At 37.1% G+C, this 11,849-nt stretch overlaps 1 pseudogene; it reads right to left on the reverse strand.

The window, feature by feature from the left end:
* Positions 1 to 7,626: 7,626 nt before the first annotated feature.
* On the reverse strand, positions 7,627 to 11,493 carry LOC127657385 (type II iodothyronine deiodinase-like; annotated as a pseudogene).
* Between the last annotated feature and the right edge of the window lie 356 nt (positions 11,494 to 11,849).

Genomic DNA, 11,849 nt, shown 5'->3' on the forward strand with positions numbered 1-11,849 from the left:
GATCACTAATGGTCAGCTGTGGCAACCCCTAACAGGAGCAGCCGAAAGAAGAAGAAATCACTGTACAATAGCTGGATGTATATACTTTGCACATAGAGGAAGCCTTAAACAACAATATAGCAGTGCTCGGCTGCAAGCTTCAAAAGAGCTTTTACACATTTACACAGATACATTTTATAATTTTACTAAATAAAATCACATTTTATTTATAAAATCACAGTTAGGTACGAGACCGGAAAATTGTTAGCCCACTATGAAATACATAGGCTAAGTTAGAGTCCATTGTTTTCTATGAAGGTGTACACACCGCCGCCAAAGCTCGATGTCTGTTGGCGGGACCCAGCTACAACTCTGGATGCTGTCTTCTACAGCACCACGAATCTCAGCTCACATGCAACCAAAATTGTTATCTAAGGACATAGATTATCTACTCTAGCCATCACTTGATGATATATTGTGTAGAAGTATCTTTTATAGAGCCTACACACTGTATTTTTAGTTACAAGTATTTATTTTTTGTGGTTTAACAGCTTGAATGAAACCTATTCACGGCTACATGCGGAGAAATTGCATAATAACTTTGTCATTAATCGTTCAGTTTCATACACTAACCTGCAAACTCATCATCACTTTGTTCCTTCCTGAAGTACAAAAACCTTTGTAACTTTTGTGTGCATATGCTGACTAGTTTCACAACTTTGGACTCCCACCTGCACCGCATCGACACATCCAGTCATACCTGCAATGTGATGGGGCGTGGCACTTCTCGCATAGGTTTAGGGTTTGGGTAGTGGTTAAGAGTATATTCTTGCAATTTCTTCTCAAATGTTTCATTCAGATGTTTACCATTGACTAGAAAAATAAAAAATGGCACAATATTCATTATTTGCCATTATTTTGTGGAGATCAGGACAGTTTTCTCATGTTTAATCTTTAATATGTTTTATATATATTTAAATAACTGTAATTTGTTAATACATTTTTCAAAATATTTGGCTAAATTTGGTCTGTTACAGTTTGATAAATGTTTTTGTCGTTTTGCACATTTTGGTGAGTAAAATTGACTCAAATTAATGAATTTAATATTGACATAATGTACATTTTTGTCAAAAGACCAAAATTATGATTTTAATAAAAAACTAAAAATGAACTGTGCTCCATGTGCATCCAGCTTCAGCCACTGGGGGTCGTTTGGAAATTGGGAAACCAGAGACCGAACAGTCAAAAATGTTCCCTCCTGTTGTAGAAGTCTGTCTATTGTGTCACACATAGTAAGATAACTCTTACAATATAAACTATATTAATGTTTAAAGAACTGTTTTGCTAAATGTACTGTATTACAAATCACTCAAAGGCATCTGGGATCACTACAGTCTTAGAGCCACATAACCTTCTTGACTGTGCCATCAGCAGCTCAGCCAACATTGCCAGGTCTATGTTAATGTTTGCCATGTTGTTTTCTTGTTTCAGCTTACCATTAAGTTTTTTTAATGTTGAAAACAGTGTTTTATGTTGCACAGTTGATATAATTCCATAGTAAAATAACTGCTCCATTATAATTTCTTCAATCATTTCTTCAAATTTTCAATCATGAATAGAAATGTACTTATAAATTAACTCTATGATATTATGCATAAAACATATGCTGTATCATCCAATGGCTTAGCTTCAGTTATTGAGCTCCACAGGCATTGTGCACTTCAAAAACAACAATGAAAAATCACTAAGATTTATGCATGACATTCCAATTCAGGGAAAAATAGGCATAATGTAGGCTAAATTTAATTACGACTCGATATCCTTGAAAAAGTGTTGTCCAATCAAATTGTAATTTTATAGACACACTCCAAAATCTACTTATTGTCCCTCAAATGAATGGAGTATCATCAAAACCATGCCATTCCAAAAAGGCAGCAGGAACCTGATCCATAGAGAAAGAGAGAGGGAGCAAGAAAGAGAGAGGGAGCGAGAAAGAGAGCGGGAGCGTGGTAAAAGCCTTGATTCATTATTAATCTAAGCTGCAGAGCACTGGAGATCAGCCACTGCTTTACAGGAATACTAACACACCAGTATAGGACATTGCTGTGTCGGACTGAGGAGGATATACAGTATGTTTGTGCAAAACATGCATCATTGCCATTGGAGGATTAGCTTTTCTAAATTATTTCTATCTAAGCTGCATATTCAAGCATGCACAGCAAATCATAAGGATGTCATTTTCCCCCTCTCTTGCACTCTTTTTTAGGGTTATATTTAGTGTTGTTTAGAAAAAACAGTTGAAACCTGTAAAAAGAGATACAATTTGGGAAGCACTATATATTTACCCTGTACTGAATTTCAGTGGCTGATAGTTTTCTATTAAAAAATAAAACTTTGATACGTTATATTGCGATGTACAGAGTTTTAAGGCCTTTAGTGATTGATATGCTCAAATGACAATGCACACAAACAATACAATCATTTGTAAACTAGTCTAAATTATAAATGTTGAAAGAAAAAAAAGGTTGAAAGATATTAGAAAAATATTATATCCATAAAATAGTGATGTTCTTTTAAGTGTGTCAAAAAATATCAAGTGTGATGAAATTGTTAGAATTTAGATTAAATCACTGGGATGTCTCTAACACCTAAATGTGCTTAATGAGACAACTAAACTTGTAGACGTCTATCGTTTTGTTTAGTTATGCACAATGTAATCTTGCAATATGTTGACTGTTTTCTGTTACTGAACGCACAGCGCCCTCTAGAGATATGTGAACTTTGTGCAAGTGTCTGTGTGTGGGCATGCGCATGCGCATGTGCTGAGCTCGCTGGAGATTTGCAGGAGTCTGTGATGAAATAGGCTGCCTGTGCTGGCCAGCGTGCCGGCGAGACAGCATGATGTACCAATGCTGTATTGTGTGAAGACAATGCCACAGTTCTCCCAAACATTCCCTCGTACCAAGTAAGTGGAGCAAAATGTCGGTCACCGAACAGTGTGGTTCTTGTAAACACTTCCTCCCTTTTGTTAGAGTATAAAAAGAAAAGAAAGATTGAAAGAAAAAGTTTAGAAATAGTTTAGAACCATTACTTTAATGTAATGAAGTCTACTTTATAGAGCCCTGTCTTAATATACCTCCCATATTTTTGCAGCAGTGGCTTTCTTATTTGTTTTATATGACTGTTAAAATAATTTAAAGCCACACTGTGTATAAATAATAATAAAAAGATAAGATAATTGAACACTATTGGGATTTTGGGAAGATATGGGAACACATTCACCCACTTAGATTAATGTGCATTGATGTTAATGGTAAAATTATCATGACCAATTTGAATCAACAGTTGCTAGCATAAATGGAAAAAAGGAACAGGATATGAAGATCAGAAAGGTATAAGTAAAAAACTGAGTTACCACATTTGATAATTTGCAGCGTTTTAATGATAATGAATATGGAAAAAGTTGCCTGTGGAAATATAAAACAACTCTTTAGCAATTATCCTAATAGATTTCACATTTAACAGAATGTGTAGATGCTGAGCAGAGACAGAATTCAACCTGAAAACAATAAAAAAATGAGCAAATCCACGAATTATGTTATTACAATTTTTCAAAAGTTTAACCCCTAACCTAAAGCTAAGCATAAAATCTAACTCCTAACCCAAACTAGGGATGTGCGGATTGATATTAAAGTATCAATGCTTCCAATGCGGTATCAAGAATATCGATCCTTACATAAAAATATTGATTCTGAAGTTGTTGTAATTTAACTAGTGATCTTATTATTTAGATAACATGAATATTAATCATAATCATAAGTGGAAAAAAGTAATTATATTAGCAAATATTTGCATGGCACCGGAACTATAAAGAAATGCTAAAATACACTAGCAGTCAGACAGCGATCACTCTTTCATTCATAGCACTCATTCAAAGAGGGAGCAGTGCTTTCCTGAGGTAATGACAGAAAAACAGCATCTGGAGTTATTCACATTAAGTAATGACAAACCTAGACATGACTTGTATTATAATGGGCTTGTATGACCATTTTTAATGGTTTATTTAAATGTATAGTGAGTATACATTGATAATGATCTGTAATCTCATTAAGAAATGATACCCTTATGAATTTGTATTAACCATGACTAGTAACCACGACTGTAGTAACCATGTTTTTTTTTTTGTTTTTGTTTTTTGCAGCAACCAAGGTTTTGATACAGATAACTATGGTTTTACTACAGCATTCATGTAGAATCCATATAGTAACTTGGTTTTTGTAATAGTAACCATATAATAATATCTATAGTTAATTTTGTGGTTTTATATGTGGCTTATACTTCAAAATTTTTAAAGGGTAAACAAAAAAGCCAATTTAAGTTACTCATTTTCCAAAGAATTCATAAAAATTCATTTTAAAAGAAGTATCGGTATTGGTATCGATAATGGCAATATTGGCCTAAAAGTACTTGGTATCGGATCAAAAAGAAAATTTGTGGTATCGCCCATCCCTAACCCAACCATGACTTTAATAGGGAACTAACTTTTGTATACCAAGGAAGAAATAAACATTGGAGTTTCGAACAAGATGCAAGGGAATCTTATTACAGGTTATTGACATACATCAGTCATGTGTATTGCATAAATAAATATATAATGAGTTACCAAATGTGATCACAGATGTTTCCTTTCTTAAAATAAAGTGTTGGATAGTAGGCTAGCTCAAATTTACGTAAAGTCTCTTTAATGGGTTGTACAGTTGTTAAAAGGGATAGTTCACCCCAAAATGAAAAGTCACCCTCATGACATACCAGATGTGTCTTGATGACTTTCTTTCTTCTTCTTTGACGTCATTTGAACATGTTTAAATTACGTCACTGTATCTGCAGCTATTCTTGTGTACCGGCAGCTCTTAAAAGATGTCATGCTCCTGTGAAAATGGGGCATGTGCAGAATGTAGCTTCCGCTCAGATGCCAAAGCGCTCAGGGGAAATGCTCAGTTCCTGTGTCAGCGTTCACTTGTGACGCATTGATCGGGGAACTCCTGTAGTGACTGCAGTGGGACAGCCTCATGATCTCTCTCTCATGCATTGAGTCAGACTACCATACGACTTCAAATACAATGCTTAAAAATATATATATTTTCTGTTAATTTCGCAGTGCTGCGGCTTTATTTAGTTGTGATGTGGCTTATTTACATTGTGTTCTTTAGTTCGTTAATTCCAGTTGTGTTTTCTGCTTTTATTTGCTTTGCTAATTTGGTTGTGTTAGGATAAAGAAAGGATCAGGCCGGTCAGTTCAGTTAGAAAATTAGAAGAAAAAACAATCCAGATAGTATAGCTTTAAACTACACACAAAATGTTTTCACTCTGGCTTGAAAGCTTACTGCATAATATTGAGATTTAGCTCTTCGCAAGCTGAATTTCTTAAGACATTGGAGATCAAAAGGTTGAAGGTCGTGAGGAGAGAAAATCTGAATGTAAACAGCCAGAAGCCTAATCCTGCTAGGTTTAGTGGCTTTAGCTTTAGAATGAGATGAAGAAACATTTTATACATCAGTAATGGTCCATGGACAGAAAATGTGAGAGATGAGAGAAAAAGGCGGGATAAGAGAGGAATCCGGTCAGAAGAAAAAAAAGAGCAATTAAGAGACAAAGTTAGTTTGACAAGTGTGTCAGGCCAACATAAATATTAGGCTTCTGTAACATAGCTTTTGCTGCAAACAAGGAGTTCAGTCTTTGTTACTATGGTGGTGTATTGGCAAAAACAAAATAACAATTGCGAAAGTGTGAATAACAGTTTTTCCTCTTATCACGAAAAACAAGAGATGCTTTTGTGCAATGGCTGGAAATACAGACTCCGTCCCAGGGTGAATGTCAGAATGTTGAAATGTTTTGTCGAAGTAATGAGCCGAGTTGGTCTCACTCCCACAATGAATTCCACTTAAAAACTTACCAAAAAACGCTTTTAAAAACGGCATTGTTTAGAGCTGTTCGTTTCATGACTTCAGAATGCGTGAGAGAGTAAGGTGACCTAGTCCCTTTAGATGTTCCCCAGAGAAGATATGATGGGAAATACAGCTTGTCAGACTGGAATATTTCTATTGCTATCTCATCATAGACGGTCCAGTCTGATTTACTCTTGGTAGAATATGATATAGTCATATGCAGATCCATATGCATTAAAATGACCGATAGATAAGATTCTTTAAAGGTGCACTCAGTAACTGAGTTTTTTTCCATTTCAGATGCCATTGTAGAAATGTTGTATTCACAGACAGCCATGATTACTTTAATCAATGAGTGAAAGTGTCAAATAACAGGATGGTTACTGAGATTAAGCAAGTAGTATTCGGCTGGTCATGTGCGACCCTCTCCATGTAGAATAAAATAGCTTTTATAAGGTAATGATATGACTGGAGTCTTCATTTTAATGTTAGTGGTCATGATTTGCTACATATATTGCAAAATTTCAATTCATGTCTTTAGGAGATAAACTTTTTTAATGAAGAAAAAATTACTGAGTGCAGCTTTAAGTTTCCCAAATGACTTTCGAAAATATTCTTTGAAGGACTTAATTTGCTATGTCAAGTCTAAATCTCCTTCTTCCCATCAGATTTATACTTGCAGGAAAAAAGTGAATTAAATATGAATAAAATGTTTGGCATCCCTTGGGTCGGCCTCCGAGCTGATTTACTGTATATATATATATATATATTGATATTATGCATACGCTCATTTTTCCGAGAGAATGGTCAGTTCACATCCAAACCAAATAGTCCATTATGGAACTATGAACACAAGTGCCTTATCTTTGAACTGCAGACCCATACATTTAGATGCTTGCATCAACATTTTGCTTGAATTTATACAGGCCGATTTGGCAAAGGTTCGCTTTTAAAAGCTGTCATGTCCTGACCTCATCTGAATAAATGGGAGCAGGTTTTCCCTCTTTAGGTCTGCATCCTTGTTATGCCCTATATATGAGAACAGTTCTCCTTATGCTGCTTAGAATTCTGTTCAGTACCTGTTTACCAGACGCATTCCTTAGAAGGCACACCATGGGACTCTTTCCTGGAGTGGGGCTTGTGTCTGGTGCTGTTGTGTGGCTTTCTTTTCCGATGCCTCCATCTTTAGTGCTGGCACTCACCCTGTTTTATCGTGCAGCACGGTGCTTTCCAAGAATGAGACAGTCTGTGAATAACGTCTCAGTGCCGAATGGACTAGTTCCGCTCGGATAAGCGATGCCCGGCCACAACAAGGGGTTCTGTTTCATGATGCTTCCCAGGGGCATGTTCTTCCCGAGACTTTCCTATTTAGTTATTGGCAGCCTCAAAGATGCAGAAGTTCAGCCAGAGACTTTTGCGTCACACGGTTTGATTTTGTGTTGCACATGTTCAGGCCCATCACTGTGTGCATTTCTGTGGACACATTTTAAAGGGAAAAAAACCCCAACATGCATGTACTCCATGACCCCTTAAGGCTGCTACATTTTAAATTTTATTTTCTGAATTATCAAGCACTCAAACAAAAGGTTTTCTCCATTCCATATGTAGTTTTCCACTCTTTCCTCCCTTTTTCAATCCCATTACCACACATTGAAAATTCCCAGAATTATGTCAAACACAAAAAAGGAAAGAACTCGTGGTGAGCAGCAGTTCAACTTTATTTTTTATTTCCTTATTCTCATTCAAAGAAATAGGAATGGTTGTACTACATGAAAACAGCCATGTGAAACAAAGCTCAAAGCCTTTAAGACTGATTGTTTCAGTATGTCAGCAGTCATGTTCATTTGGATCAGGACAGGGATAGGTGGGGTCTGTCATCCAACCACAGACAGGACAGAGGACCATTTCATCTGTGATTTTCATGTGCACACCAACTCTGTATTGACCCAAATGAATGATTGCAGGTCTGTTAGATTCAGTTCAATCCAAACATTCAGGAGTAAAACACCCATTCAACATTTCATCAGCTTTCCTGTACACTGCAAAGTGTCTGAACTAAGCCCAGTGGCTATGATCAGGGGCACATTAATGGACGGGCTTATACGAGCTGAAGCCAAGGGGCCTACAACTCACATGGGGCACAGCGTTAGGAGCGCATTTAAACACTGTAAGCGGGAGATGCGGTTGTTGACATGGAAACAGTGTGCAACCGTTAAAGTTGTCCGTGTAGTGCTTGTTCAATGCATAGCAGTACCCCCCGAGCCCATGGTACATTAAAGCACCCCGGCAATGATGTGAATATGTGATTAACTCAAGGCCACTGATGCTTCTTAATGTGCTAATCGTAGCATTAAATTGCTCTGTTTGTAGTGTTATGTACAATATGGACCAAATTTAAATTATCATTAAAGAATATTGTATTGTTGATGTTTGCATTATCGACACATTATTGGTGCAAATGGACTGAACAGCATATCAGGATGTAAAAGCTGATGATACAAGTGCATGTAAAATGGAATATGAATGATTGTCAGTTTAAGAAAGAGGGGAATGGAAAGCAATACAAGTGCATAAACAGGCCACATATTAAAAATAACAAACATTGAATGTCAATAAAAATAAATTATTCTCTTTTCATATAAAAGCTGGGTACTTGTGCTTTCTCTTCTGTTCAGCAATTTGGTTTATCTTTATTAAGCAATATGTTATGTCGCATAAAATATTGCACACTTTACCTCTACATTAATTGCAAATAAATGAGAAAAGTTATTAATAGTGCATCTACAAATGGTTTTGCGGGCAAAAATGTGTAATCTCAAAATTGAAGTGCAAACCACACATCAGTACTTAGTGTCTATATTTATTTCATTTTATTTTTAAAGAGGTTAGAAATATCGACCTCCACCCAGAACACCTGCTGATCATTTTAAGCAATTCAAGAAAATGGACTTGGAACCCAGCCCAAGTGTTTCCACCGGAGCCTCCTTTAAACAGTTTCTCTCCATTATACAAAAATAAATTCTTCTACCATTCACAGGCAAGGCTATTTGGCCTCTTTTCGAGATATTATCACTGCCCATAGCTCTTTTCGAGCCAATGCCTCACATCTTTAAGGTTGTAGAAAAAGGGACCCTTGCCTCCCAGGTAAGCAATTTTATTCTTCTTTACGATGCAGACCCTCTCATAGGACACACCGTAGGATACATTGGCATTATTGTCCATGCAATCGGCCACCAATTGGCACTGAGGGGGCAAGGAGAAATGCTCCAGAAGCTTGCAGGCGGCCAACATCCTCTCCTCCAGATTACGGTGCTTCCTCACTTCAAAAGAAATGGGCTCCATGGGAGGAGCTGCCCAGCCATCGGAAGGGTGAGCCTCATCGATGTAGACGAGCAGGAAGTCTGCTACATCCGAAAAGTCCTCCACCATCCGCCGGAACACCGGCAGCTGGCTTATAAATGGGGGTCAAGTGGCCGAGCCAAAGTTGACCACAAGTGGGCGGTCAGGAGACTCGAAGTCCAGCAGGTGGCACTCGTCATGGGTCTTACCACTGATGCTCCATCGTCTGTTTATGCCAGGGACTTTGACCACCTTGGAGTTTGGAGCTGCCTCCCCCAGCTTCACCTGCACAGAACAGTGCCAAATCCACAAATTTACTGTCTGAGGTCTTTGGGACCACACTGAAAATCATTCCGTGGCATTAAAAGGGATAGTGCATGCAAAAATGAAAATAAATTTCCTCACCCTACTCACCTGTATGACAGGTTTGGAACTAGGGTGAGTAAATGACAGAATTTTCATTTTTTTGGTGTAGCTATTTTCCAGATAAAACTATTATCGTGGTGGATACCAGCCACTCATAGGCAAAAGCATGAGTTGAGGTGGTCACACTAACTGTAGCTTAGTAGGTTTAACAGCCTCTGTTGTTATGGAAACTCAAGTGATGTCACTAGTTTTCACTCTTGAGAAGTATAAAAAGTTCTTGTGAGCTTGGCTATTGCTCTAAAACAATTACTTGTTTTGGCTTGCACCTTTTAAAACCATCTGTAAGCCCTTAAACCTTTAAGAATTCTAATTTAAATCTAAATAATCACATGTAGACCACATGGTCACTTTGTTTCCGATGAAACACATAGAAGTTGAGTTGTAGTTTAAAGTAAGATACTTACGATAATGCCATTCTGTGACATTGCTCTAAGAGCATAAAAAGCATTGCATGATATTACTAAACAGATGTGCAATGGGGTGGGGGGTCAGGAAACACACATGCCAAAAATAACCCACTATGTCTTCATTGTTTGCTATATTGCCACCAAAAGATTGCATCAGCCAAGACTTTTGAAATGTCAAATAATTACATAGTTAATGGTTGAAGATAATGAATGCCCATAAACTAGTATATGTTACCCCACTGGGTGATCTTTTATGGATTTTTCGGTTAGAAAGTAACAGGAATGGGGATCCAGACATTTAATGAATTAAGGGCATTGACCAGAGAGGTCACTGACTGTCTGGATGGCAAAGTGCACACACCTTTAAAATGAATTACACTGAATAACTTTTGTAAAATGTGGCAATATTTTATCAAAATATCACTTTGACAAAAGTTAGAAAATGCACACCATAAACAAAATAAGTAATGGCAAATTACGTTGGGTGACACTGTATACTAGATTTTCCATGTCACAGTTCTAATATATATATTTATTTTATTATTGTTTTATCAAGTACATGTATTTTAATGTACATCATCACGTTGGTGAACTTTTGTTGTTTAAAAATGTGCTTAATAAAATAAAAAAATAAAAATAAATAAAAAAAGGGGCTTGACATGACTTGTTAATGTAATGACATGTTAATTAATATATATATATATTTTTTACTACATTTAAGGTAAATATACAATTAGTACATGTATACGTAATGTAAAGTTTGCCATCGCTCTATACTTAACATTATCACACATAGACAAATCAATTTGAAAACCTCTAAGGCATGCCCCATGTTATATCCTAAAGTCTGAGGCAGCAAATGTGTCACCCTTACCTGTTTGTAGGCGTCCAGCAGAAAGCTGTTCCATATGGAGCGCACACCGGCTGTGGTTAACATGCGCTGCCACTCAACCGTCGAACCCGAGCAGCTCAGCAGTGACACCACACGCTTCACCAGCACTATAGAGTCGTAGAGCACGAAAAACAGGCAGTTGGAGAAGAAACCTGGCAAGATCTGCAAAGTTACCAGGAGGTCCACACTTAGCATGCCCATTTCTCCCAGATTTATGGCAGGTGGCAGACGCGCAAGTTTGATCATTGAAGTTCACCTTTCCGACTCATCTTGGTCAGATATCATCTCCTCTGCTGTTCCCTCAGCTAGTAAACTTTCATTAACCTAAATAAAGAAGAGCCGAGTTGAGGATGTGGGCGTGCACGCGCGGTGAACCTAAGTCTGTTCTTCTCAGAACATCAGTGAAGCGCACCGGTCCCAAATTCTGCCCTCCTTTCCGATTTTACAATTAAGTTGGGCAGGTTCCTGAATCGCACTGCGTCTTTTTATACCGTAGATCATTCCGGGCACTGAAATAAAGCCCGCGGGGCTTATCTCGTGGCGCGCGCATGACGTCATGCTGAGGGCTTTCTCTCCGGACAGTGCATGCAACAAAACGACGGAAAGTGACTCAGTCTTTTTAAATTTCAGTTACTGATTGCAAAGGAGATTACTTTCCCTTGAACAAATAGATATATAGATGTTTGAATGAAGTTGAATGAAACCAAATGTTTCCTTCAGCTGAATTAAATGTGAATAAAGATGTATGATATATTTCTTAAAATGGTATAGCAATGACTAGAATTATAAATTATATCATATAGACTTAGAAATACTATATATATATATATATATATATATATATATATATATATATATATA

The sequence above is a fragment of the Xyrauchen texanus genome, chromosome 16, assembly GCF_025860055.1.
Source record: "Xyrauchen texanus isolate HMW12.3.18 chromosome 16, RBS_HiC_50CHRs, whole genome shotgun sequence".
In the NCBI taxonomy this organism is placed as follows: Eukaryota; Metazoa; Chordata; class Actinopteri; order Cypriniformes; family Catostomidae; genus Xyrauchen; species Xyrauchen texanus.